Source organism: Ambystoma mexicanum, chromosome 4q (assembly GCF_040938575.1).
Source record: "Ambystoma mexicanum isolate Mex_15411 chromosome 4q, UKY_AmexF1_1, whole genome shotgun sequence".
NCBI classification, from domain to species: Eukaryota; Metazoa; Chordata; class Amphibia; order Caudata; family Ambystomatidae; genus Ambystoma; species Ambystoma mexicanum.
The window spans coordinates 969,696,832-969,722,164 of NC_090928.1; the positions used below are offsets into that span (position 1 = coordinate 969,696,832).

General features: G+C 49.2%; 1 protein-coding gene across 1 annotated transcript in view; it reads right to left on the reverse strand.

Moving 5' to 3' along the window:
• Positions 1-24,995, reverse strand: part of LPGAT1 (lysophosphatidylglycerol acyltransferase 1) — a 784,790-nt gene extending 759,795 nt beyond the window's left edge. Inside the window, exon 1 of the mRNA XM_069608524.1 lies at positions 24,539-24,995. The gene's annotated coding sequence lies outside the window, so the exon portion shown is untranslated. The remainder of the gene's footprint in view (positions 1-24,538) is intronic.
• Between the last annotated feature and the right edge of the window lie 338 nt (positions 24,996-25,333).

Here is a 25,333-nt window from a genome sequence, read left to right on the forward strand (position 1 = left end):
TCTAAAAGTACACAAAAAGTCATTCCTAAGCACACACTTCTGCCATTAAAGTCAGTGTTGCACAATGGGGCATCGGAATACATCAATTCAGATGCCAAAGCACCAGCGACAGGGGGTATATGGATGAATAGAAGGCCAAATGTCTGACAAAACCTCCCGGCCACAATGGGCCATATTATCCAGCGACTCAAAAGGTCAGCTGGAAGTCGGAGAATCAATTTAAGTGAAAGGTGGCAACCTTTCGGTAATGCTCTCCTATTACCAGCCTATGTACCGTCATCAGGTTGTGGCTTCTCCATCCATGCACTAATCTATGCAATATAAGGAGACGGAAGCCGGCTGTTACGCTCACCTGGTCTCCACAGGGGCGCCGAACGAAGCTGAGCGGTGACTGTCTCCACCAGCGTCACACGAAGCGGAGTGGTGAATGGCTGCACGTGTCCTCTCTGTTTTACCCTTCCGTCATGAATGAAGGTTTGCCTGGAATGTTGAAACGAAATATTAACTAGCCGTAAGGAGGAGGACCGGCTCCCACCTCCCATGACCTACTTGTGCACCCCTCTACTATGTCTCACCGTTATGAATGGCAGACTCTCCGTCCTGCAACTGTATGCAGGGGTGCATTGCTGTTCATAGGATCTAGTTACATCACTGATCCTGCGGGCTGCTGTAGAGTCTTGAACAACTGTGCCTCTGTAAGTCTTTATGCCAATAGTTTCTTGTTATAGTTTGCTTAGAGTTCAAGTTGTAAAGTCCTCACTACTGTGCTTGTTTCTTTGCAGATGCGGTTTCGATGTGCCCGATGAAGAGTGCCTCCTCTCCACAATGAGGAGCAGAATTCCAGAGGTGAGTTTTAACGCTAACACGACGTGACAATGTCTAAATACCGTTCCTGTCCCTCTGCGCGACTAACCTGCGGTTCCTTTTCTGTTCTACAGGTGCAGTGACTCCGGAGCGGCGATCGCGTGAAGGTGTCTCGATGGATCCCAAAAGTGTGCAGCCTCGGGTGAGTATTAGTGCTGGCATAATATTGAAATGTCTTTAACTTGGCCTTTTTCCTCTGCGCATCTAACCTGATGTTTCTTTACTGTTCGGCAGGTGCGGCAGATCCGGAGCGACTGAAGATGGAGTGTCAGGTAAGAACTTAACTGCTGTCTTTGTTCTGGTTTTCTCTCCCTCCTCCTTTCTTTCTCCACAGGTGATGGTTTGTGGATCTCAGGACGGGCGTGGCTGAAGACTGGGTTGACTGAGCTAGCAGACACGGCGAGCGTTACACTGCAGGAGTGCAGAATAACGCGAAGCGTGTTCTGTCCTTAGGGTGTGGTTTATATAGCCTCATACAAGTAGTCCCGAGTGAAGTAGTCCCTCCAACCACACCCTGCACAAGTAGTCCCAGGTAAAGTAGTCCCTCCAGCATTCCTCAGACTGGGCTGAATGTGATTCCTCTTCCCCTGCAACCTGCCTTACTTGAAAGAATATTATGAGCCTGCCAGGACAGAGTCCAGGAAGTCTTGAGGCAACCTTTTGGGGCCTTAAAGGTCCCCATAGGTGCTAGTACCTGGAGCAGGCTGGTCTGTTCCTGATGTCTGCCGGCAAGCACCGTGACATTGGCATGAGAAAATACAGAATCCAGGTGTAGGGCTAACGTGTAATACTGAACAGGTTATATACAAGTCAGAAGGTACAGTAGACAGAAGAGGATAGGAAACAAGCTATTAAGATTAGCCAGAGAAGGCTTAGTAGATGGAGCTCGAGGACTTGAGCCACTCGATAGTGATACAGTTAAACACATAGGGTAATGGGGTCCCTCTGCTCCCTCTCCATCCAGATTCATTGGGAGGACAAGAGATTAGGGAGTGAAGAGGAACAGAGGATCCAAAAGGGAAAGTTGCAAGAGATAGTGGTGGCTAAGAGGGTGAGGGATTTAAAGACAAGCAATGGAAAGTTAGAGAGCAAGATAGCATGAATGCAGGGATAGGAAGAGGAAAGTTAGCAGAGCAGATTGCAAAGGGCACGGGTGGGGAAATGGCGTACCTTGTCAAGAAGGGAGTAGAAATAGATGGAGGCCAAGAAGCAGGCCTGCACAGTACTCAAGAGGCTGGGGAACCAAGTTTACAATATGGGATTTATTGACGTTTTAAGGAAGTAGAGACATATTTTCTTCGGTTAATCATGACAGCATTAGAGGCAATAAAGTAGTGATGGTTAAGGTCGCAGGTGAAAGTGCCTAGAAACAGAGACCCTGGGATAGGAGGTTTGAAGGGGAGGGATGAGTGTTTGGGGGCGTTGTGGGGGAGGAAGAGGACGAGAACGAGCAGACCAGGTTGAAATGCGATGGGTGAGGGAAGGAGAGGCAAAAGGCAAGAAGGTAGAATACTGTGATCTTAGGGGGCACTGGCGAAAGCAGACCTGCGCATAGGCACATTAGGAGTAGAAGTAAATAATTGGAGGGTATTGTCCACAAAGAGGTAGTTGGTGAACCCAAATGAGGAGGTGTAACGAAAGACGATTAGCAGGCTAAAAAGTGGGCCTTGAGTGACGACAAAAGGGAGACCGATTGTGTCAGGTGTATTTGGATTTCAAGATACAGAGAAGGACTGACGAGACAGAAAAGAGGCAACCTATTTAAAGAGAAGTTCCCCAAATGCGAAGGTCATTGCGAGTCTAAAGAGGGGAGTGGTGAACTCGTCAAAGCAGACGAGATGCTGCATAGGATTAGGAAGGATGGTAGCCTGGAGTGGCGAGCAAAGGTTAGAAAGATGGCCTTTGTCCAATTCTGTGGAATGTCTGCTTCGGGAACAAAACTGTAGAGTAGGCTGGAAAGACCCTGAAGGAAAAAAAAAAAGAGTAGAGCGATGGGAACATGCGAGAGGTGCAAGCTCCTTGACTGTCTGTGGTGGGGGCAGCAGTTCTAAATATGGGAACAGTATATGTTACAAAAAATAAACACGAAAGGAGCAATTAAAACAGAGTATAGAGTTTTGAACAGTGGTGTGGACATGGGGGAGGAAGAACGTCCCAAGGGAGATTCTGCGAGCACGGGTCAGGATTAGCTGACAATTAACAGCATTAAGATTATGTGTACATACACTCAACGATCGATTTTAAAATGTGGGCATCGTGTGAATGGTTTCCGCATTCCTGAACACCACCAGGACTCCAAAGTATGCCAAAGACTTTATAAAAAAAAAGTTTCAAGTTTGCACATGTGACCAAAACAAATATTTTGGGGGAGCTCCTTATTTGCAGTTGCTTGAACTGTGCCCTTGCAGGCCTGCCAAATGCCACGTCCTGGCTGGGTCAGGGAGCACCTCATTGATCTTCCTCTGGACAGGAAGTGCTTCCAGCTCTAGGCACACACGAGGCTCGTTGCATCAAAGTTCCCCTTCTCAGCTTGGGTCTTTTTTTGCTTTGAGGGAGGTGCAGCACTCAACGTCATCCTCTGCTACTCTGGCTTGCTGTCTCCTGCACTGCAATGGTATTGCTGGGATAACCCCTTACATCCATTGGAAAATAGTTAGCCCACAAATCATGTTTTACTAATGTCTAAAACTCATTACCTTGAGAGAACAGGGAAATAAAAAGGTTATCCTGATTGAAGGCAAGCCTTATTCAAACAAAGACTAAGCTGTCGGCGCATAGCCCAACGGACCAGTGACAAACAAGGAGGATTCCTACATTAGCCACTTGACCAATAACGAAATTGCATATTAGTGGATTGTAGTTCTCGTGTGTGTGTGTCACACACACACACACTTGCTTTTCTACAGACTCCGAGATCAGCAAAATTCTCAGTTGGGGGGGGAAAAAAAAATCATAATAGCAATGGGATCAAGCAGCCAACCATAGAGCATGGACAAAAATAAATAACCTACACACAGTGGGTTTGGTCAAAACATAACTGAACCCAAAGGGAGTGCTGCTTTAAAAATAGGCCAGAATACATATTCAGTAATGTTGATATCGCACTGCCCACCACCAATACATGTTCCTGTACGTGCTTTGCTGCCAAGGCAAGCTGATCAGTGTCCAACTGGAAGGCTGTTAAACATGTAAGCGGAGCTCCGGTCTAGTCAAGATAGCAGCATTCAGCCACAGCATCTACTTCCAGTTACAACCCCTTCACAGCTTGGTAACATATAAATAAATCAGAAAACAAATGTGGGAGACAAAAACGAGAGTACGCACAGAGGCTGCTATGCAGAGGTAACCGAAGGTGATGCCACGTTCCCCTAGAGCACTCTGGTTGCACCTGGTCTAGAATGAATCGCTCTTCCAGTCGACGCCTGATGTGCACTCGGTAGGTATTGGTCATTTTGACCGAATCCAATGGTTCGCACGAACCATTAGGTCTAAAAATGTTACCACCAAAAGGTTCGAACACCAAAAGTTCGATCCTTTGGTGGTAGCATTGTAAAAAATGCTCACTATACTTTATAGTAGAAGAAAAATAACTACGACGTTCCACTATAATCAAAATAGGATAGTATGTTCTATCAGTCAGGGACCACTGCAGATTACACTGGGCATCAGTAGAAGCAAGTGCAGCAGCACATAGGAAAAAGAGAACAGAACCATTAAGGAGGACACAGGAGGGGACATTGCAAGCAAAAGACCGGGTCCAGGAGCAGCAAAAACTATCACGCAGCCTCTGAAGACGAGAATATCGAGCAGGACAGGGTAGGCTACCAAGAGCCAAACTGACATGGTCGGAGCTCTGTTGTGGATACGCGCATCCTGCGGTTTTAATGGACAAATAATGCATAAGCCTTTCTGAACCAGATGCTCCTAAAAAGGGGGCCCGAGTAAGACGGAACAGGAGTTTTTGATATCAATGGTCTGTTCAAAAGCACATAGGAGAAGGCTCCTTCCAACAAATTCTGTTCCCTTTTGCCTCTGGAGAAGATTTTAAACTGCTATGTCGACACACAGTCCCTGCAGCACTACATGGAAGAATGCAGAGTGCTACCATGAAGTATTGCTAAAGAATGAGTGGAGTAAAGACCACCCAGAGCTCACACTGTGGTGGGTGTTCATTTGAGTCACGGGCTGCTGGTGCAACTGCCTGGAATTGTCACAGCGGGTAGCACCAAGAGCGTCTGTATTTTCTCAAAGAAATACCCTAAAAGGGCAAAATCAAGAAAAACACTTTCAAGGCAAAAATGATGGTGCCCTCGAACCACTGCAGAAACTTTACAAAAACCAAGCAGGCAAGAAAACTATAAAGGCAGTGTACGTGCCAAGCCTCACAGCCAGCTAGAGAAAGAATTGGGATTTATACCTCATCGGCTACTGTTGGAGCCTACTTTGCAAGTCATAACAGTGTCTGTGGGTAAAGGAGGTAGCTACTACTCCTTGCAGACAAACAAATGCTTCCCATCACGAAGAGGATTACCCAAGGAAGACTCCTCTAGGTGTTAGCCGCTCATGATCACATCAAGTACAGATCGACATGCAAAAGATAAAACAGTGCAAAGGATGAAAGTGAATTGAATAATGCAGGACAGAAGGTTGAACCCAGCGTGACTTGCAGAACATAACTCTGCATAAATTAATAAACCAAACATAGAGGTAAAGATCAACGTTTTGAGGCTCGAATATCACCCTAAAGAGAAGTAATCCATCTTTGGAGAACTGAGAAACATGTGGATTTTGGAAACCTAGTTATTAGACCATGCAGGCATTGCCCAAGAAAGGGCACTGGAGATCCAGAAGTGCACCTACATTAAATATCCAACAGAAGTCTAGGTGGGCATATGGGAATGTGGGGTAGCTAGGGAATCATAAAAACTGGATGGGTAAAAGACTGAAAAAGAAAAGAAATTCCTAGAAAAGCTTTCTATTATTTTAACAACAACTCATATTTCGATAGGTAGGGCCTAAGACAAAAAGGAGGGGCCGTGGTTCTTTTTTAAAGAGCTTTCCAAGGCTGTTAAAATGTAGAGTGTCAGGGTCAGAGCCAGCACTAGCCAAACAGGTTCTCCACCAGCTAATGAATTACAAAAGAGAAGTAAACCAATCTGAACCAGCGAGCTGCACGATGCCCTCCACTGACCACATTATCCGTCTCAAAAGTAAAAACATGGAGGCGTAGAATAAAGAGGTCTTGATAAAACGACATAGTCAGAGCAAGGTCAGAGGCATGGTAAAGCTGCCGAGGAGCAACTTCTGGAGGAAGAGTGTGGGCCTCGCAGGAGGATCAGGAAGGAGATAGGATGGAAGTAGAGGGGTCTCATGCAAGCTCAGCAACAAGGAATGGAAAGACCCTTTCAACACAATCACATAACAGGACAAAGTGTGCTGTGCTCGCAGCACATTCTTTAACAGTTGCACTAGAATGGACAACTTGATTGGAGGCAGCCCATCCAGCATTCCTTAGATAAAAGGTTATACTACTAACTCCTTGATTGTAGCACTTGCCCTCAAGCCAAATCAGATTTATGAATACAACTTTAAAACTGGCACATGAATAAAGAGACTTTATTTTGGGTATCTGCACCCGTTTGTAAGGAAAGCGTCCTCTTACTTTCTACAGGTTGTACTTAAACCTAGTGCGAGGGAGGTCTGTGCTATACGAATACCCATTTATGGGAAAGGTTTGCACAGGCCCTTGCTGCCATTGCCCTGCCAATGCTTTACTGGTGCTGTCCGTAAGGAAAACTTGCACTGGCCCTGGGATTCCAGTACCATGTGCATGGGGGTTGCACTGGCCTGCCCATGTTGTACCCATTTGCCAGGTAAGCTCTTGTGGATGCTGCATATGCTATACCCATTTCTGAGCAATGTTTTTTTATGCATCTGCGAGATAAGTTTGTCCTGGCCGTAGGCTTGCTGTTTATGTACCGATTTGTTTGGGATGTGTTATCCTTTTCCTGTACCCGCTAGCGAGGGAAACCTAGCCTGGCCTATTCATTTCTATGGTATTACCCAATTTGCTCGTTTATTTTTGTTTGTTAGGTCTTTTTGACCCAATTATAGATATATGTTTTTACCTTCTTCCCTTTTGAGGAGCGGGGGTTGCAGGTGTCCGGCCTCAGGGGTTGCTCGGGCCCAGTTTTCCATGAACGGGCAAAACAGGGGCCTGCGCAGTTTTACTGCGGGTAGAACACATACATCCCATTCTATAACCGTACCCATTTGAGGGAGGCGGTTCATGCCCATCCTCTACATATTTGTGAGAAAACGTTCACAAATGGTTCAGCATGGGCAGCAGGAGGACGCTGAGCGGGAATCTTGCACAAACAGGCGCCTGCTGTAGGTTTACTTGGTGGTTTGGGAAGCTTCCAGTGACCACGCATATGCTGCACCCGTATCAGCGGAATGCTCCCACTAGCTGGGTCTATTATGGATTCCTGGGAGGGAAGCTGCGACCACCCACGATGTACCTACTCGTCCAGTTTGCAGCTGAAGCCAATGCCACTTCATGCGCTTTACCGGTTCTGAGTTTAGAGTCATTTGCTGTGATGCGTTGTACTTTTCCTGTACGTCAGGGAAATGAGGCGTTGTGCTGCGGGTGAATAAAGTCTCCACCTTTTCTGCCACTGCTGTACCCGTTTTAGTGAGTTAAGTAAGCATAGGTATGGCCTACGTTCACGGAAAAATGTAGGACTTTAGGGTTGTCAGGACATCGCACAAGACAGGGCTCAAAATGTGCATTGGCTAGTGATAATGGAGTCTTGGAGAGTAAGAAATCGTGTGCATTTGTAGAATTGAAGTGGTGGGTGACTTTGTGGCTTACAACTTGGCTTGAAATGTGTTCCCCTGTTAAAGAGCATTGGGCCAGTATATTTGTTTAAAACTCACTGCTGCACTTGGAAGCATGCCTCATTTCCAGTTCCTGACGGCCAGGAGGTGCAGAGCCAGCACTCTCCCTTTACATCCCCAGTGAACCTACACCCGTTGTTGGTAATGGGCACGGTGGAAGAACTTACCAGCACCCCCAGGTGCCACCTACCCAGAGCTGGCAGTATCCTTCTCCCAGGCCTTCAAGATGCCAAGTCATTTCCTCTGCGCTGCCAGGAATGCACAGCCAAGCAGAGGCTATTACTTTGCCATCTCTAAAGCAAGAAAGGAGGGTGAAAAGGGGATAGCACCACCCCCAAGCAGTAATAAAGCTACTGCCGGCCACCAACAGCCTTTCACTGACTTGTCACCCCGTTTTAGTTAGGGCAGAATGGGTTTGTGTGGAGGCAGAGGCAGGGAATAGGTTGGAGCATGATTAGCGGCTCCCGCTCCACCCCCCAGACCCAGGAGCTAGCAGAAAGACGCTCTGCGGATCCTGCCCCTCAACCAGGAGGCTGCTTTCAGAAGACTCGGCACAGAACGCTGCCTAGAGACTTCGTAAAGCAGTCTGCTCGTTAAAGCGCAGGTTCATGCAAGTATTGTAAACACAAGTAACCCCTTCTTCACCGAGCTTTCAAGAGAGCCGGCACTGGAGACTCCATGCAGAAACTGCCAAAGCTTAAACACACAGTGTTGCTGATGACCAAACTGGTATACATGTCGTGCAATTTACAGACTGCTCTTTATTAGGGTGAATATATTGTGACCAATCAAAACATAAGACTCCATTGTTCGCTTTAAAGGGTTGCTTCCTGAATCAATATAAACACGTGTTTAACATTTATAATTGTGGACATTATTATGTTCCCAAGGATTGGGTTCTATGAAGATACTGTGTTGCAGGTCTGCGCCCTGATACCCTCGGATCTGGCGTGCACTATAAATAATAAAACAAACAAACCTAGGGGGGTGGGAGGGTAGGAGGGGTGTACATCCCTTGGCTCCGCCCCTCCTTCCCACAGCACCGTCCCTCCAAAGAGGTGAAAGTTACCCCAGTACATTTTTCCCCCCATTTCCACCACTGTATGGAGGCAGAAAATATATCGCGAGCAAAGCCAGCAATAACTCCACATCCAAATCTAGCAATGCGGGTGGACAGGCGGAAGCGGAAGACTCCTTCTGGCAACTACCATGGCATTAAAGTGACCGACAATGCCCCAGTAAGCTCGCTCACACAGGCACATGTATGGCGGTTTGAATGGCCAATGGTCATTATTTATAAATGTGTAAAGAGCGATTTCTTTTTACCACGTTTTAAAAAGAAGGTATAGAACATGTAAGCGAAATGGCACATTGTGTGCCCTGCCTACCACGCTCACGTGGGAAGAGATGAAAACTCATTACGCGACGAGGGGGAAAGCGCAAGGCCTTCCGCCTAGAGCTTAAAATGTCCTTGCACTGGCCCTGGATCTAGCTCAGTGGTATTCAAACTGTGGGTCGCGACCCCCTAGGGGTCCGCGGGTGCATCCCAGGGGGGCCCTGAGAGCTCAGCATGAAAAAAGATTTTTTTTTTTTTTTCCTTTTTTTTTTTTTAGATTGGAAGAAATGGGCAGGGGTGGCCCACATGGGCGGGCTGAAGCATGAAACTGTCTCAGGCAACAATGAAAAAGTGGCCCACAGTTGTAAATGGATATTCATTCCTTTAGTCACAGACTGGGCCTCATTACTACTATGGCGGACCAGTAACAACGGTGCTGGTAAGCTACCGGCACCGTTGCTACCGTTCCGCCATAGTAAGAGTTGTGCTCGTGGGTGCTTGACAGCCCCTGCCAGGTCTGACCTCAGCTCGTCGGATGCACCAGCACCGTTATTAACGGTGCCGGTGCATCCGAGCTCCCCATTCCCATTTGAGCCATATGGGGCTCAAATGGGAATGGGGATCTACCGGCACCTTCGAAAGGGCAATTATCATGTCCGCCTAACTCGGCATGACCTAGTAATTGCCCATTCGCGGGTGCCAGACCCGGATGCAACTCCAGTGGCAGCCGTGCCGGTTTTACCGGCACAGCTACCGCCAGAGTAGTTATGAAGCCCACTGTTTCAATAGTACCCAAAGGGGTGCTTTGTGTTAAAATGTAAGTAAATTGTGATATATTCAGCAACAATGGTCAACATTACTAACTGCATAGTTAAGTAACTCATCAAAATGGTCCACATTGGCCAAAATGGTGGCCCATTTTGATTGGCCCAAACTAGCATTTTACATTTTTGGTACAGGCATTGCCCTATAGGCCTGTCCGAGCCTGGCGGCTCATCCATAATGGCAAGAGGCGCCCACCCAGTGGCCCCTCACCCATTATGGAGGAGCTAAGGAGCCAGCCCAGTGAAACAGTGAGCACTCCCTCAGCTGCTTTATCCAGCTAATGGAGTGCTCCTGGGCTGGCTGAACTGTCAAAGGGAAACACTGTTTCCCTTTGACAGTTCAGTTTAGTTCCCCAGCCGCACATGCTCACTGAGCCATGCAAGTGCTGGGGCGTTTTGCTTCGCCAGCATTGCATAGCTCATTGGAAATGCTGGCTGGGGCACTGCATGTCTGTATGTCCGAGGGGGAGCTCCTGCGCCTCCTCGCACATACGGACAGAGCAGCTGGAGCAGGCCGTTTCAGCACCCACACACAGGCCAATGCAGAAGGTACGTTTATGTTCATTGTTTTTATTTAAACATGTGTATGGATGCGTTATGAGTGAGTGTATGGTGATGGATGCTCATGTGAATGATAGAGTGATTGCAGTATGAATGTGCAGCGCCTTGCATATACACATAATCATGTTCATTGTGTTAGGACCAGTGGGGCCCAGGGGACAGGGATGGTATCTTTTTACCGGACATCTATCATTCAAAACCCTCTGCCTTGTCCACAAGGCTTTCTGGGGCCTGGGTCCAAAATACCTTCAGCTATTCCTCCGCAAATACCTCCCCTCTCGAGCTCTTCACTCCTCTACCTCCAACTCCCTCAGGGTCAGTCGTTTATCAAAGAAACGAGCTGGGGGTAGATCTCCGTCTTCGGCTGGGGCCTCCCTCTGGAACAGCGCCCTGCCACTCTAAAACTTGAGGAGAACCATCTTTCTTCCTGCACTTATCAGACCTACCCTGTCTGCTGCCTTAAACGTAGCACTTGCAAATTGCTGGCTGCACTACCACTGTTTGTTGCCTTTATTATTTATTTATTGTTATTTATCTGTTTCTCCTCTGCTTCGCACTTTCCACTTCTCCCCCCCCTTCCATGCACTTTTCCCCTCACACTTGCGCGTTCTCAATGTCACTGGGCCTAGTAAGATCGCTGTTTTATTCTCCTCTGTTCCCCTCCCTTGCCTTGCCATGCTCTGAAACACTTGTGTACGAGCGCGATAGAAATAAAATATCAATGCCTGCCCCCTGGACTCCCAGCAACAATTGCAAACTGTTTGGCTATTTACCCATTTTTTGTTAAAAGTATGCTCTACAATGCAACATTTTAACCTATTATTTAAAAAAAAATTCACAGGGGGAAACCCCCCCGAACCTCCCCTTAATGCCCCTCCACTTAAAAAAGATTCACCAGCCGCCACTGGCCCTCAGACTGTGTTGGGAACGGGATGGGGGAACTGAGGGACTATGGTGGGAGCACGATGGGCGGGAACCATGGGATAGTGATGGGAGCAGAGTGGGGAGAGCCCTGGGTGTGTGATGGGGTGGGGAGAGACCAGCGACTGGGTAGGAGTGGGATGAGGGAGCCCAGCGACTTTGATGGGAGCAGGTGACGGCGCGCAATATATACTGTCCATTTGGCATTTCTGGGGGGTCCCGACCTGCCCAAATTTTGCTCAGGGGGGCCCTGGCCAAAAAAGTTTGAAGACCACTGATCTAGCTGAACACGAAAACTCAGAATGGGATTAGGGTGGTGGAAGACGAAATGCACCACAACTTTTGCGATGCAGAGTCCGACAACGACCTACTAAAAAACGTGCAAGACGCTCCACAGATTGCGACTGTTACCGGAGGAGTGGAATGCCAAATTCTGCAAGCCCAGGAATGCTCAATGATAAAAAAAAGTGTAAAACAAAAAGCTACAGGTCCTGTCATTTGGAGTGAGAACAAGCTAAGCAACGCGAATTGATGCAAGCCAATGAATGCTCAGCATCGTCAACCAGAGAACGCTCAACCCAGGGAATTCCTAACCCAAACAACTGGCTGGAAGGCAGGCCAAAATCCTGTCTGCACGACAACAAACCAGAAGAGGAACACCCAACCCATTCCATATGCTGAAAGTGCAAGTCTAAGAACACTCACAACTCATCGGTAGAATGAAGAAGGACCCTCTCAGCCCAGTAAGTGAAGACATTCTACCCCACAAGCAGTGTGTGCCCAAAAAACACAAACCGCACAAAATCAGAACAATTAACAGGAGGGCATAAACCAGTCAAGGAAAATGGGGGTCACACTAGAACATGCACATTGACCATGAACTGGCCTTATCTGTAGAGTCGCCCAGAGCCCTTGGCTAGTCAGCAGGCACCAGATGCCACGTGGATGTGATATTATATGATATGGCATTTATAACCGGCCTATACACAAGTGTTTCAAGGTGCGACAAGGCAAGGGAGGGGGAAACAGAGGGAGGACAGACAACGATCCTACTAGGCCAGGTGTTATTCAGATCGCGCATGGGCGTGGGGAGGGGGCAGGGACAGTGCAGTACACGGGAAAAGATAATAATAACTAACAGCCAGCATGTGGCAATTGCAGGGTAAGTGCCAGTACCAGAGCAGCTCTGCTGCCCACAGGCACAATACTCTTGTCTGCCTGTACCCATTGGGGCCGTGTTGTCACCTCTCAACCCCCTTGAGGCCTGGAGATTAAAGTGCCTACCCACCCCGCATTCTCAACTGCACAGCAGGTCCCACTGGGGCCTCAAAAATACATTTTTTTTAAGTCAGAGCATTTTATTTGGGAAGCGTGGGGTGATTGGAGTAATCCTGGTTTGATTAGACAGGATATAAATCTTATCAGTTGGGTGTCAAAAACTGCAATGGGGCATTTTTCCTGAAGGTGCTCACAACGCACTAGGTACCCAAATCCTTCAAGACAAATAAACAATATCACTTGCATTTTGTTTAAACTACCTCCCTTATTTTAACGTATGGTTAGCACAACAAAGCAATTTCGTTTTTGTACAAAGTTACGATCCTTATCATATGAAACAGGGCTCTGTCAAACAACAATGTTACATTTTCTCACATTATCTTGGGCTATTAATCTTTAACTGGTGAAATTGCGTTTACAAAACTCTTAGTCCGTGTACTAGCTATTAGCCTTGCCCTTAATTACATTTATAGTCGCCCATTGAAGATGGGGGGACATGATGCTACAATTGCATTCTTTTTGCTTAACACATTTCGCCAAGGACTATCAACTGTTTAACGCAGTCTGTTGAAAGCCAAACATGGGGGGTGAGAAAGGGAAAGGGCAGGTCAAGGCATGTAGCAAGGGGGGATTGCTGGTTAGAGAATTGAGTCGTTTTCCCTGGTCCCGGCCCTATACGGTTTTTGTTAACATTAGAAAATTGATAACTCAGAAAGACATCCCCAGTAAATGGGTTATGCTCCGATAATACAATCCGGGAGCAGAGGCCCTTTGCTCCGTCTGTGCCAAACCCAATCCTGGCCGTCAGGTCCTTAAAACCTGCACTCACAGCAGAAGACATTTAGGCATGTAGTTCGCCTCATGTTTAAAAAGAAAATTGCTTGGAGATTAAAAGCATATTTCTATTGCTGTTTTGGAAATTATGGTCTAACACACGCACAATTAAAAAAAAATGAAGAAAACAAGTTTACTTCAGATAGCAAAACGCAATCATATTTTCCCCCTGCATTTTAAATTAAGGTGGTGTTATTTATTTAATTTGAATTAATGCAGCACGGTAGTATCTCATACAAAGGTTGCTACTGGTTACTCAAAGCATAGCAGCAAGGAGCAGACAGTACAATACTTTCTTTTAGATACATAACTTATTTAAGGACAGAGAGTACCCAATCATCGAGGGGGATGGCAGGTTCATACGAAAAGCATGGTCTTGATCACTTTGTGGAAGGCTAGGTGCGAGGTCATTCCTCGGAGGTGAGGTGGTAGCACATTCCAGTGGGAGGCCGCAATGAATAGGAAGCTGGCGCCTCCGGTGCGTGTTCTCAAAACCTTGTGTACTGTGATACGGCTGGTTTAGGGAAGGGGGGGGTTCTGGTGGTTTAGCAGCGTGTGGTCTAGAGATTCTTTGAGAGAGATACAAGGGGGCTGTGTTGTGATGCCATTTGTGTTTGAGGGCAAGGGTTTTGAAGAGGACCCTTTCTTTGATTGGGGAGCCAGTAGGCTTGTTTCTCCAACCAAAGCGGCAAAAAGGACCCACGGTAAACCATTCACACCAACTCCAGCTGGGAAGTTGTGTTTAAGTGTGATCCAGGAAAATCATTTGATCACTCTATACCTTATTTGCCAAAATTAAAAGATGCACCCACATGGTCCACTGTTCCAAAAATTCTCACCCTCGACCTTACCACTTTTACATGAGCATCATAATGTTTAGCTGTCTCTTTGCAACGTCCCATGACCTCCTGCAGTATCAGACTCCTTAGATGAGGTAATTGATTTCACTGCATATGCAGATTACGAGGCACCAAGCCTTTTTTTTTTTCACCCTTATTTTTTTGTTCGCCCAAGGCCTCGCAAATCCTGGGACCGGTCCTAAACTGAGGACGCATTCTGGCCACGCCATACTAAACTTCACCAAAACAAGTGCGAAGAAGGGAATACATGGGACGGTGAAAAGCAGTCAAGGGAACGTGCAAGTGGATACTAGTTGAGTATGTTCATTGTTGTTGTGGGCTGGTCCTGTGGACATACAGGCCAGCCTGGTCAGTGCCGGGGGCACTGAGCCCATAGAGATGGTGCTGTGGTGACAGCACTGACAGTAGCAGGGATCACCCTGATTGCCGTGATCACACAGCTGGATACCAGTTGCCGGGGACTGCCGGGCTAGCAATTGTGCTGTGATCACACAGCAGGAGAGTGGCCTGGTGGCTCCCAGGTTACACATGCTGATCTGCGGGAACCCGGATCAGCAGGGCTGCAGTGCCATGGTCACATGGAGTTAGCCAGCGTGCCAGGCATTGAGTCTGCTGTCGTGCGCCGGCACCTGCTGGCTGAGGCTTCTTTTATTGACAGACACAACACAAATATTTAAAAAGGGGCAACACCACACTCCTCCTTTTCCATAACAAAAAAACCCATAGTCAATGGACATCAAATTGATAAACAGTCACAGTCCACGTGGGAAAAAAACACTAACCACATACATTGGGACTCAGCCAGATACAAACACTTAAGCATACACGGACCACTTATTACATGATTTGCAGGTGACAGAGTTGGTGGACTGCTGGTGGCATGTTGGCAGCTAACCAGTTATTAGGACAAGTTTATTCAGCAGGGCAAGAAGGGATACTCCAACCAACGGATGACGCCATTGTTAGTTACTGGAAGTATATTTTGCATACCAACACTCTGTGGGATCACAGCTTCACACACACTTAATTACTGGCAATGCTTTAAGCAAATCAGTGACATGCATGCTCAGAGCCTCAAAAGTGCATATTTACTGAGTCCTCTTCAAGCATTTGTGGGGCTGCAGGAAACCATTTTAAACAGCACTATCAGTCCACGATAGTTGAGAGCACAGTCACGAGCCAGCCAAGCCGCACCCGGGGACACTGGTGGCCACATCTGCTGTAGTCCCTTGATGGTGGGGTAGGCTGTGGCAATACATCGGTAGCAGGGTGTCTGGGATGCGCCAATCATGGGCTCCCCCAGGCAAGAGTTTCTGGGTTTGCCGGCACAGCGTAATGCTGGCTGGCTGTGCACTCGCCTTCCTTCCTACCACTTCCAAAGCTCTGATGTCAGGGGACGTACCAGCTCCTGAAGGGGGCGCTCGAGGGATGCCCCACATAGCGTGGGCATCCCTCTGGCAGCCCCCCCCCCCTCCCTGCAGACGAGGTTTCTACCCCTTCCGCTGCATCACGGTGGGGGGAGGGCGTCCCCAGGGCGGGCATTTCCAGCCAGCCCTGGGGACGGCCTACAAATACGGAGGAGGGCTGCAAAAGCAGCCTCTGTTTGCAGTCCTCCGTCGAATTACGTTCACCAGCGATCGCCTGTTTGATTCGAGGGGTATTCTAGTCGGTGCGGCAGCAGACCCATTCCGGGTTCTTGGAGTTGGTGTATAGGCAAGCTGCAAAGGACCAATTTCTAAAGTACTAGAGGTACAGTGTACAGCGCTCACGCACCAGTAAGGTGTTTTTGAGGATTGAAATACAGGAGGAAATAAACAGCAGCACAAAAGGTTCGCTGTAAGGATCAGGGCGGGTGTTTCAGGAAGGGAAGCAGTGGGTCAGAGCTAAGGAGGTGGGATGTTAGGTTGCAATTAATAACTTCATCTCTGGTTGGGTGGTGCAGAAAGCAGGAAATAATCAGGTTAATATATTGACAGTGAGGAAGCAAATGTATGGTAATTAATTTGTTCTTAATTTGTCATCCAGCTCTAGGTTCTCTTAGCAATGTCTCAGATAGGGTCACCGGACCTGTTCTCGGGGGTAGAGATAGTTTTGGACGCATCAGCCAATGAATTTGATGAGGAAGCCAGGTTGTTCACACGATTCCAAGAACAAATGCGGGCGAGAGGAAAGGAATGGGCAGAGAAAATGCTGAGCGAAGGACAAGGGCCACTTCCTCATCAAAGCACAGTCCAAGCACAAGTTCACGCTGTTCCGGACAACCCCCCCGCTCACAGAAATACAGCCGGTAGGTGTCCAGGCTCCTAAGAGGGCACCAAGCAAGGTAAGGGGCAATTTGGGGGTTCGGGTTACACTGACCCCAAAGAAACGGGCGGCTAGGAAAAGCAAGGTGACACAGCCTTTGATCTGCCCTCCACAAACATCGGAGGTGCAGCAGGCCCACCTAGGGGGGCATTCGCCAACTATTGCTTTACGGGTGGGTGAACCCATCCCAACTGCCCAAGTTAATGATTTATGGAGTACATTACCGGCTGTGATGGCAGGGATGAGCGCTAAATTGAATTAAACACTGGGGGAAATGTTGAAATTATTGTGGGGACCCATGGTTCCACCTGCAGGGACACCTAGTAATGGGTTAAGGGAAGCGTGGGGAGCCACACCACAGCTAGAAACTGAGGGCATTGTCGGAGCCGAGCATGCAACCAAGACCTCAGCCTCTACAGAGCCAGGCAGTATTTGGGGGCACTGCCCTACAAATCCGGGCAGGGAAAAGCAATGTCTCACCGGGGTCTGAGGTTGCGGGACAATTGCAGGTGGGTACAGGGGGTAGCACGGCAAGTATCACGACACCAGTGTTAGCAGCGTTGGTCCCAGCACCCGCAACGATCACACCCACACAGGTGACGGCCCAGCCACCAGGTGTGACAGTCAACGTGGCCAAAACCGTCACTGCAGTCAATATGGCCACAACCGTCACACCCACAACCGTCACACCAGCCATCGGGGCAGGAGAGCCTGCCATTCAGCGGGTTGCACACGCACCCTTAATAACTTCCACTCTTGGGGTTGCTTGGCACGTGCCTAAGGATTTTAAAGAAAGAATATGGGCAAGGGAGCAATGTGACATACTGTGCATTCTGGAGACGGAAAACGCAGGACCGGATTTTAACATTAGCAGGGGGTGAGGACAGAAAAGGGCAGAAGAGGGTAAGACCAGGAGAACATACAGAATTGGGAGTTGGCATTTGATCTGTTGGCAGCGGTCTGTTTGGAGAAATTCCCAAACGATGGTCAGGCCTTGATGACATAAAAAAGGGAATAATGACCGATCATAGAAAATATGGGACCACAGGCTGGATAGACTATGATAGGGCCTTTAGAAGAAGGATGGCCCGGGAACCAGAGATGAGGTGGGATCACAATGATGTGGATGCATGGATGGAGTTTATGGGAAGTGAAGAAAGGACCAGCATACCCACTGATGTGGGGGATCAAGGGAGCAGAGTGGCCATGGGCGAATAAGTGGGAGGTGAAGGAGTGGCAGCCAAAGCAGGGTGGGGGAGGTAGACCAACAAGGGATCCATGGAAGGAAAACAGACAGGATGGGAGGGACCAAACAAACGGAGGATTCAGGGAAGGGAAAGAATTTAGGTCATTCAATAAAGGGTCTTGAACATGGGGAAGCAAGTGCTGTTTCTCTCATCAAGTGCTGAGATTTAGGATTCCTTATGAAGGTCCCTTGACGGGACGGATGGCGAGAAATCTCCCCTCTGCACTACAGCATCCTCTGGTGGTCACCCAGAAAAATTGCAAAAGAGGTTGAACTAGGCAGGGTGGCGGGCACTTTTTCCATCGCCCCTCTCCCAAACTGCATTATCTCCCCACTAAGTATTGTCCCTAAGAAGAAGGGCAAGTTCAGATTAATACACCACCTGTCCTTTCCCCCCCCCACCCCCCAAGGGTGATTCAATGAATGACTGGTTGGACCAGGGAAAATGTTCAGTGCACTATGCATCATTGGACCAGGCAATGCTGATGGTTGCCGCCACAGGCCTGAGGGCTCTCTTGGCAAAAGTAGACATTGAATCTGCATTTAGACTCCTCCTGGTACACCCAGAGAGTTTTCATCTATTGGGTTTTCATTGGGAGTGCCTGTTTTATGTGGATAAGTGCATGCCAATGGGTTGCTCAGTATCTTGTTCTTATTTCGAGGCTTTCAGTACATTTCTCGGATGGGTCGCCCGTAGGGTGGAGAGGAGCGGGGACATGATACATTATCTGGATGATTTCCTGTTTGTTGAGCAGGAGGGTTCTGGGGATTGTATGCAGGCTTTGTCCTCATTTCAAGGTTTGATGGAAATTGGGGCCACTTTGGAAAAAAAAAAAACAGGACAACTTTGGAGAGGGTCCAGCAACTACTGGGGAAGCTTAATTTTGCAGCAAAGGTCATCCCGGCTGGGAGGGTATTTGCACGCAGGCTAGCCAGGGCAACAGCGGGTGCGACAATGGCACACCATCACATCCGCTTAGGGGCAGGTCTGAAAGAAGATCTGCGCATGTGGCGGGCATTTCTCAAATATTTCAATGGGGTCACGTTATGGAGGGGCCCTTGGCAGTCCAGTGAAGAACTGCAGTTATACTCTGATGCCTCGGGGAGCGAAGGCTTTGGGGTGATACTGGGCTGTGAATGGTATGCCCAGAAATGACCAGGCCAGTGGCATAAGCAGGGGAAGACCAAGAACATCATGGCTTTGGAGCTATTCCCTGTAGTACTGGCACTCATGCTATGGCCCGGCAACAGAAGGGTGCGATTCTGGTGCAACAACAAAGCAGTGGTTCAGGCCATCAACTTGCAGTCAGCCTCTTGCCCGGCAGTTTTGAGCTTACTCAGAAGGCTGGTGGAGGTGTGCTTGAGAAGAAACATTGAATTCAGGGCCAGGCATGTACAGGGTGTGGTAAATATTGCGGCTGACTCTTTCTCGTTTCCAGTGGCACAAGTTCCGGGCGGCACATCCAAAGGCAAACACGGAGGGGATGGCCTTCAGGGATGAGTGGTGGCAGCTGGTGACGTGGACCAGGCGCTCTGGGAAATGGGGGAGCGATCGCTCACACCAGGCGTCAGATCCCGGTACCAGCAGGGCTATTGTAAGTTCATCCAAATGATTGAGAACAATGTCATTTGGGGTGGTTCTCTGGAGGAACAGGTACAGGAATTTGTGGCATGGGCGCATGGTAACGGTAAAAGTAGGAGCTAGGCAGCTGCCCACCTGGCTGCCATAGCATTCCACTGCAGACTGAAAGGATTGGGAAACCCAACGGGGGGGTCTAGGGTTCGTATGGCTTTGAAGGGATGGGTATGGGCAGAGGGGACTAAGCGGAACAGCAGGAAGCCAATTGACTTAGATTTGTTGAATAAGCTAATTGAGGCATTACCGGGAATATGCTTTGATGGATTTGAGGCAGCACTCTTCGGGGCCACATTTTCACTGGCATTTTTTGGTGCCTTTAGGATCAGCAAACTAGTGGCAGCAGGGAAAGGGGTTGTTTCGGGCAGGGCAATAGCAGTGGGGATGTCCAAATCTGTCCAGAGGCAGACGGGGTCAAGCTAAGGATTGGAATACGCAAAAGTAAGACAGACCAGGAAGGGAAGGGGGAAGATGGTGGTGCTCCACTAATGCAACCATAACAGCAGCTGCCCAGTGCGACTGTTAAAGAGGTACCTGACCATGAGGCCCCAACAGCCGGGTACGCTACTGGTGCACCAAAGCGGTTCACCACTGACTAACTACCAGTTTAGAAAGGTCCGGTCTACAACGTTGGGGGCTCTGGGGATAAGGGAACAGGGCTGGTCATCCCACAGCTTTCGCATAGGGGCTGCCACGGCGGCATTTTTACCGGGCATTCCAGCACAAGATATCATGAAGATTGGGAGGTGGCAGTCAAACAGGTTTCAGCTTTATGTAAGACCTCAGGGGGTCGCGGAGCACCCAGCAGCAGGGACGTGGGTTGCCGCATCCATGAGAGAACTGGTTTACTGCATGATACACAGATTTCTTTTTTCTTCACAATTCCGGTTTCTTAACTCATTGAAACTTTTTTACCCGTAGATGACAGTATGGATTGTAAGACCTTCCTTTGTAACACGGGTGGAGGTCACAGCCCGGAAGTGGCACTTGGGTTCCAACCTAGGGATGGATCATAATAAAATAGTGTGGTTAGGAACATCTGGGATGCGATGGCACTCTTTTGCCGGCCGTCCATAGGTATTTACAATGGAGGCCTGCTCCTAGGGTGCCAATTGTCCACTTGTATGGCAATGACCTCGCAACCATGGGAAGGGGACGATTATGGGCACAGATCCAAGTGGGCTTACATGAACTCGCTCAGGAGTTACCGGGTACAGAAGTGATATGGTCTGAGTTGGTGCCCAAGCTGCAATTGCGCGGGGGTAAATCACAGAGGGCCATGGAAAAATCTAGGCGCAGGCTCAATAAAGGCATTGAAAGGTTTACGCTAGCAAATGGCTTTGGCTTTGTGAGACACACATTGCTAAACTCACTACTTTCTCACTATATTGCTGACGGTGTGCATCTGTCGGAGAAGGGATACAACTTGTTCCTTAGGGCCATCTTGTGCACCCTCTTGAAGGTCGGGTGTAAATGAGTGTAATGGTAAGTTGGTATGTCTTTGGAGCATGGGGGGCACTGGGGGTAGTGGGCCACCCCCAAAGCGTGGCAGAGTTAGGGGTAGTCCTAGCCGGGGAGGAGTTCGCCATGGCTTGAACCGTGGGTGGTTTCCCGATGGCCGTACCCGACCCAAAGTCGGATGACAGGCATTGGATCCCTATGGACACTGGAGACTCCTCACCTTCATGTGCAGTGGCCCGAGGAAGAAGCACTCTGTGCACCAATCTGACGCGTATGTCCGGTGCCTTGCGACATGTATGGAGACGGCAAGGGGACACCGGAACAGTCAGAAGCTGCCCCACCCTTTTTGGGGGCTAGGAGTTTTTTGTGGTATAGATGGTCAGGAACCATGGTGCTTTAGGGCTGCGACTGCCCCCCAATTTTGTATGTATGCTCCAATAAACTGATCTGCGTTTCCAAAATGTAAAAGGTTGTTGGACTATTATTCACTGACTGCTCAGGTTTTGGTTTCCAAGATATGTCATCTTTACACAACAAGGGCCGGGGGCGCCAATGAGGGCTGACACCGCTAAGGGGACATACCAGCCCCTGCAGGGGGCGCTCGAGGGACGCCCCACCTAGCGTGTGCGCCACTCTGGCAGCCCCCCATCCCTGCAGGTGAGGATCCTACCCCTTCCGCTGCATTATGGTGGGGGGGGGGGGGAGGCGTCCCCAGGGCGGGCATTTCCAGCCAGCCCTGGGGATGGCCTACACATACGGAGGAGGACTGCAAAAGCGGCCTCCGTTTGCAGTCCTCCTCTGTCGAATTACCCACCTACCCTCACCCAATGGCAGGTTATGGAGCACAATTGGATGGAAATGGGGTAGGAGGATCCCAAGGACAGGGAGGTAGGAATTGGAGGGGGGCAAGTGAGACGAGTGTAAGAGGCGGTGTGGTAATCAGTTTCATGGGTTGGCTTTCTTCTTAGGGGTATTAGTGGACCAATTTTTAACTGGACAGCGAGGGCCAATGGGGGTAAAGAAAATGGTTTCAAATGATTTCATACTGCAAATGGTTTTTAATATTACATTTTCGGATTACAGCAAGGTGCAAGTTCAAAGGAAGGTGGGTTCAATCGCTTGCCACATACGGTACAAATTTAATTCCTTCAGAAGAGTGTAGGGTGGGAGTTGCGCAAAGAGGTTTAAAAAGACCTGCAGGCTTCAATTCCTTTTCAATTTTCAGCAGACATTGAGGTGTACGTGGGTGCAAAGGGCAGGTTTTATGGTTCTGGTGGGGATAGTGTTCCAATTTTAAGCATTGACAATTTTAAGCATTGACTAGGGGTGTGTCGGGGGAAAAGGTTTCAAAATGTGTTTGCATGCTTCCATTTGTATTAATCTTTACGTTTTCAGCGCAGATCGAGGTGTAAGTGGGTGAAGGGATTTTGTGAATTTGCTGATTTATTTTGTACTAATTGTTCCTTTCTTGCCACAGGCGGAGTTAGGGGCAGTCCTAGCTGAGGAGGAGTTTGCCACGGCTTGAACCGTGAGCGGTTTCCCCGATGGCCGTACCCGACCCAAAGTCAGATGACGGGAATTGGATCCCCATGGACACTGGAGACTCCTCACCTTCATGTGCAGTGGCCTGAGGGAGAAGCACTATGTGCACCAATCTGGCGCATATGTCCGGTGCCTTGCGACATGCATGGAGGCGGCAAGGGGACACCGGAACAGTCAGAAGCTGCCCCACCTTTTTTGGGGACTAGGAGTTTTTTTGTGGTACAGATGGTCACGAACCATGGTGCTTTAGGGCTGGGACTGCCCCCCAATTTTGTATGTATGCTCCAATAAACTGATCTGTGTTTCCAAAATGTAAAAGGTTAATGAACTATTATTCACTGACTGCTCAGGTTTTGGTTTCCAAGATATGTCATCTTTACACAACAAGGGGCGGGTGGGGGAGTCCCAATGGGGGCTCACACCGCTATGAGCACAGCAGACTTCACCACCAAGAGGCCCGGGTATGCTTCAGGTGGAGCACTCACTGCCACAGGAGGGAGGTGGGTGATCAAAGCCTGGAGCCTGCTGCAGGTATTGCACAGAGGCACAAGGACACAGCACTGCAGAGGATTGAAAACCCCCTTACTTTCAGGCTCTGATCACGGAGCAACAGCGCTCCACTTTTCCTTCTCTCTGCTGTTGACGGCTCCAGCCCCGGAGCAAATACACCACTTCCTCCCTTCTTCAAACTCGACCACGGAGGATACTGACCGCAGAGCAGGTAGCCGCACCCACATCGCGGGGCTATGGGCCCCCTTGTCGCCATTGTTGTTGGCTGGTCCTGTGGTCAAACATGGCAGCCCGATCAGTGCTCGAGGCACCCAAACCACACAGATGGTGCTGTGATCACACGGCACAGACAGTAGTAGGGATCGCCCGACTGCCGTGATCACACAACTGGATACCAGTTGCCGGGGGCTCCTGGGCTAGCAACTGTGATGTGATCACACAGCAGGACAGTGGCCTGGGAGCTCACATGCTTATCTGGGGACACCGTGGTCACACAGTGTGAGCCTGTAAGTGAGACACAAGACAGAAGTAGCAGTTATGGAGTGTGCCGTTGTTCTCCGACACGTGCCGGCTGAGGCTCTTTTTATCGACAGTCAGTTATGACACATGTTTAAAAGGGCAACTCCACAATTGTGATACCTACAATGCAAGGCAATAGAGTCGACCTGACCAGAATTGTACACTTTCCAATCTTCACGAGCATAAACAGAACACAAGTGTGAGCCAGGTGTCCTGCTGGAAACGCTCTAGGGGAAAACACAACCAGTACAGACAAGAAAAATATGCTTAGATGTCTGTGCGAGTGCCAAATCAGAGTGCTCCGTGCACCCTTAGGCTGTGCATTGAGAAGCACTACCTAGTACACGCGCTCTGGCGGCCAAGGCAATGAATGAGACACACACAGAAGAAACGGTTTGGCGTGTTTTGGGACAGGCCCGCTCCATGCAAGATAGAGAACATAAACCACAGTTTTGGCTTGTCAAACAATCTTCACAATATAAAGTATCGGAGTACACATTTAAAAACGAACCTGCGCACATACACTGTACCTGGGTAGTGATGTACACACATACTAACAGGTCTTGTACTGTAATCAAGAAAGTGTGGGCGTGGCAAGGAGAATGTATATAAAGCAGAGGGGGATATTTGAGACGGGGCAGGGCAGGAGGATGCACTGGAAAGGCTGATATGGTTGTGTTCTTGGGTACTTATGCAAATATAATATTAGTTGTATAGGGGGCATTGATGCTGGAATTGGGGGTGGCACTCTGACCCTAATGAGCTTTAAACACCGGATATTCTAGAAGTGGTACACTAATGCTTGAAAATGTGTCATGCTGATATAAAAGAGGGTAACACGGACACTGCATGGCATGCATTGATTTAGGCAGGGCTGGTAAAAAGAGGTTGGGTCGGTATCGGAGAATGTATAGGGGGGCTGCACCAAAAAATGGGGATTACCTGTTGTCCTTCATACGGCCCGGGTCCTAGCGCCTCCCACAGGGCTCTGGGCTCATGCTGTGCGGGCTCCACTCCTCAGCTGGCAGCAGCTCACGCACACACCCAGCGCCGCTGCTGCTGCTGGAGGAGCCCGGGAGGAGGCGCGGCTTTTCCCCCTCCCATGGAGTCCCGATGGCTGAGCCTGGCCGGGAGGAGGGTCGGCACTGCCTGGTCTGTTGGACTCTCCCCCTTGTCCTCCAATTCGCACTATAAGCCGGGCTCTGATTGGCAGCGGAAGCCCAATGAGGATTGGCTGCAGGGCCGTAGCGACCAGCGAACCAGGAGCCAGCAGCATCACCCCCGCGCGCCCACCGGCAGCAGCATCATCAGAGGAGCGGCAAGAGGGGGCGCGAGGGGTGGGGGAGCAGGAGCGGAAGCAGGGCCGTAGTGCCGCCAGCAGCGGTGAGCTGCTTCCCTCGGGGTCACGAGTTTATTCCGTCACGACCTGGCTGCTAGCTGTATAGAGAGCAGCCGCTCCCCCGACCCGCAGGCTACCTCCCTAAGGCTCTCCGCTGGTGCTGTTCATCTCCAGGCCCTGTCCCCAGGGGAGCTCCTTTCCACCGGCTCTGCTCCCGAGACAGCTCAGTGGAGCGTCTTGCGTTTGAAAATGAAAAAAAACATGAGATACATGTGGCAAGCGCCACAGCTACAGTGACCTTGCGGGCTTGGAAAAAAGTATATACTCAAAAAAATGTGTGTTGGTTATATGAAGCAAAATAAAACAGATTATAAGGACATTGGGTCTCTTACATTGAT